General features: G+C 53.3%; 1 pseudogene; it reads left to right on the forward strand.

Moving 5' to 3' along the window:
• The first annotated feature begins 3,724 nt into the window (after nt 1-3,724).
• LOC120617916 (uncharacterized) lies at nt 3,725-3,843 on the forward strand (annotated as a pseudogene).
• The last annotated feature ends 351 nt before the right edge of the window (nt 3,844-4,194 follow it).

Genomic DNA, 4,194 nt, shown 5'->3' on the forward strand with positions numbered 1-4,194 from the left:
ATGAGCGTAGATATGTCAAGGAGGTTGTGTGTCTGTGCGATGTTGTGAGTCGCCATGCTCGAGTCATTGTGATTGTGTGTGTTGCTGTGACAGTGCGTGTTGCTGATCCTGTGTTCTCGGGACTAAGTCATCAAGACACTGTTTCTCGGCGATGCTGAATGTCCGCGCGGTTGTGTAGGGTAGCGCTGCGTGTCGTCGTGGTTGTGAGTCTAGGCAGTGCTGTGTCCCGGGACTGCCGAGAATCTGTGTGAGTGATGCTGTGTCTGCGCGTTTTGGGGACGGTGTGCATGTCACTGTCATTGCGTGGGGCGGGGGGCGACGCGGCGTGTCCCGGGGACGGTGTGCGCGCGTGAGAGCCACGGCGGTGGGGTGTCGGCGGCGTGCGGCGCCGGTGTCGCGGGAAGGTGCGCGCGTCTCCAGGCCTCCTGCCCGAGAACAGCGGCGCTGCGCTCTGATTGGCTGCGGCCTCGCCAGTGAGAAGCTCGCGAATCCTGCGGTAACTTGGTAACTCGGGACTCGGCCGCGGGGCCGGGGGACAGGGACAGGGAGGGGGAGGGGCCCGCCCCGTCTCCCGCGGGACCCGCCCCTGCAGGCCACCCCAGCCCTGGGCGCCCCCCCCTGTGGCTCCCCCACCTCACCTCTGCCCCTGGACTCCATCTCCCTCACCTCTGCCTCTGCTTCCCCCCATCTTTGCCACTCGCTTGGGCTGTTTCTCTCCCCCAATCTCGGCCGTCCTGTCCCTCTCTCTCTTTGTCTCCCACGTCCCATCTCTGTCTCGCTCCATCTCCGTCCCTCCTGTCTGTCTCCCCCTCCTCTGCCTCAGTCTCCCCATCTCTGTCTCCGTCTCTCCCTCCCTTCCCCCATCCCTTCTCGCTCTCGCTCCCACGGCCACGCTCGGAATTCACTTTTCGTTCGGTGGAGACAACCGGGGGACCACTCGCTCCTCCTCGCCCCTCCCCGCAGGCCGGGGCGCAGGCGGCAGGCCCCACGCAGGGCAGACTTCAGAAAGGACTTCCCGCCTCGGCTCGGCACCCGGGCTTTATCGCTCGGGCCAGGCGGCCCCGTGGCTTCCGGAGGCGCCCGGGCGGGATGAGCTCACTGCGAGTTGGCTTGGATTTCATCAGCTTCCTCTGCCGGAGTCGCCCCCATCAGCCCGCGCTGGCGGCTCGGGCGAATCCGCCGTGCGCCTGCTGCCCCCGAGCGGCGAAAGGCGGAAGCGCAGGCGCCGCCAAAGAAAAGTCTACCTTTGCTACTTACGATGTCACCAGTTCGGGAATGCTGCACACTGGAACACATTTAATCCTCATGACAACCCCACGAGACACAAACTATTTTAAATTCATTTACAATTGGCAAACTGAGGTCAGAGAATTGAGGTCGGCCGCCTAAGGTCACATAGCTGACGAATGGAGCCTCTGGGCTTTTACAGGGAGAGAAGGGGATGCTTGTAACCACCACGATGCCAGTAGTCATTTATTCTTACATTCATTCATTCAGCAAAGACTCGCCAGGCCTCCTCTGTGCCAGGCACTGTCGCAGGCACTGGGGACACAGCAGTGAACAAAACAGACAAAATCTTTGCCCTCGTGGGGCTGATACACTGGTCTGGGGGAGACAGACGATGAAAAACATAAGCAACAATACAAAGTGAGTCACGAAATAGGAAAAGGAAGCAGGGAAGGGAGATCGAGAGTGTTGAGGCGTGGCGTGGTCTTATTCAGTACGACGGCCAGGGAAGGTCTTTCCTGAGGAACCGATAGTTAGAATCAGAGGAGGCCAGGGAGCAAAGAATGCTTCAGACAGAGGGAAGGGCAGGTGCAAAGGTCCCGAGGCCAGAGTAGGTGTTTCCAGGAAGGCGAGGAGCTAGCTACTGGGAGGCTGGGAGAGCCAGGGGTGAGCCAGAAACAGCAGGGAGGTGTGGGTGTGTGTGTGGAGCGGGGTGGGGGGAGTCCGAGTGGAGGTTAGAACTCGGTGAGGACGTTAGCTTTTACTTCGAGCGAGGTGGGTGCCACAGGAGGGTTCTGAACAGTGGAGGAATGTAAGCTGATTTAGTTCTAACAGGCGCCCTCTGGCGGCCAAGTGGGAAACAGGCTGTGAGCAGAAAGCAAGGGAGCCCAGCGAGGAGGCGACTGTACTAACTCAAGCTGGGGTGGTGGCCACAGGTTTCGGCCTGAGATAATAATGATAGAGAACAAGATGATGACGACGACGGCGACTCTGATGATGATGATGATGATGATAATGGCAACTCTCACATTCTGTGCACCTACTCTGTGCCTGACCTTGTTAAATCCTTATGACCATCCTGAAAGCAGGAAGTGGACATGGGAGATATGGTAGGATCCTGGATTTATTTAGATTTATTTATTTTGAAAGTCGGGTCTACATGATTTGCCCAGTAGCTATCTGGGGATCTGACGGATAATATCGAACACGTACAGTGTGTCTGGCATTGTTCTCAGCACTTGACTTATTTAATACTCACGACATGCTATCATTTGCACCATTTACACGTGGGGAAACTGAGGCACAGAAAGGTTAAGTATCTATGCATTTGCCTAGCACAAAACTACTAATAATTATAATAATTTATTATAGAGGTAGTATAGTGGGTTTCTGGGAATCTGAAAGGTCCCTCTGGGTTCAAATCCCGGCTGAACGTGTGACCTCAGACAGCTTACGATGTCTCTGGGCTTTGGTGTCCTGCTTTGTAAAATGGAGGTGAGAACAATACCATTGGCACAGGGCTTTCGGGATGAGTTTATGAGATAATGCGCATAACAAAAATGAGGCCGAGATGGAGAAAGTGCTCTTTAAATATATGGATTCCCTTTCAAGGCTGGGGATATTAGAGATAGACAAGGCAGACAGGGCCTTAAAGCAATCAACAAATACTCATTCGGTCACCCCAAGAAGCCTAGAAGCTTCGAGTCTTGTGCTGCCTCCTCCAGGCAGGACTCAATGATTGCTTCCCGACTCCCCCCAGGCTCATCTTATCTGTGCCTGGGCCTGAGCTGCTTGCATGGGAGAATGTGCCGCCCTTTGTCCCCTACTGGACCTGGTGAATGGAGCTACCATATTCCCTTTCTCCATCTGGGACACCCCCGTATGCACCTAACTTGCCCCCGTGTTTCACTCTGGTCTCTGCTCAAATATCACCTCCTCGGAGAAGCCTTCTCGGACCATCTCTGTCCCTTCGCCCTGTCTTGTTCAGCTCCGCAGTGCTCGTATTATACATTCCTCTGTTTTGCCTGTCTCGTCTTGGAGAAAGTGAGCTCCATGGCGGCAGAGATATGCCTCCAGCACAGCCGTACATTTGAATCCCCATTTCACACATCGAAAAAGTAGGAGGAGGCCCGGAACAAAGTAGGTTTTCATGGGTCAAGGACTTTTTGCTGAATGAATGCTTGTCTGGCGTGTAAAGCAGGAAGTGCGCCACATCGCCCTCTGGCGGCAAACCAAAACCTTGCACCTCGAAAGTCCGCCCGCTTGGCTATCACATTTCCCACCAGATCCTCATGTGGCCTGATCATTGTGGATTAATGCTAGCGGTTAACTCCATTTCACAAATACACGCAAAGTATTTTTTATGGCTTTTTTGAACTTTCAAATTTTATTTCCAAAAATCTTTTAAGCGTTGTTTAAACGTAGGCATAACTTACATACTTTTGTAAAACCCACAAATCCCAAGCGAAAAATTCTAAGTAATCAGGGAAGAAATAGAGTCTACCGCCATGCCACCCTGAACGAGCCGGATCTCGTCTGATCTCGGAAGCTAAGCAGGGTCGGGCCTGGTTAGTACTTGAATGGGAGACCACCTAGGAGGACCAGGTGCTGTAGGTGTAAAAAAAAATTAAAAATAAGAGATTGTAAACTGACAAGGTCCTTGCAATCTGTGAGGTCAACCAAGGATTGCCTCGCCTAGAAAAATAAAATAAAATAAATAAATAAAAAAGAAACCGAGCCTTACAAGCTCCTCGGGAACTCCCCTCAGGCCCCTTCTGGTCACTCACACTCCCCCTGGAAAATCATTACCCCAAAATCTAACAGCAGAGATTAGTCTGGCTTCTTCTAGAACTTCACGTAAATGGAACCATGTAGTACGTGCTCCTTTGTGCCTGTCTGGCTTTCGTCACTGGGCATAATGTTTGCGAGATTCTTCCATGTTGTTGTGTGTAGGTTGAGACCGTTCGT

Source organism: Pteropus medius, unplaced genomic scaffold, assembly GCF_902729225.1.
Source record: "Pteropus medius unplaced genomic scaffold, Ma_sr-lr_union100, whole genome shotgun sequence".
NCBI classification, from domain to species: Eukaryota; Metazoa; Chordata; class Mammalia; order Chiroptera; family Pteropodidae; genus Pteropus; species Pteropus medius.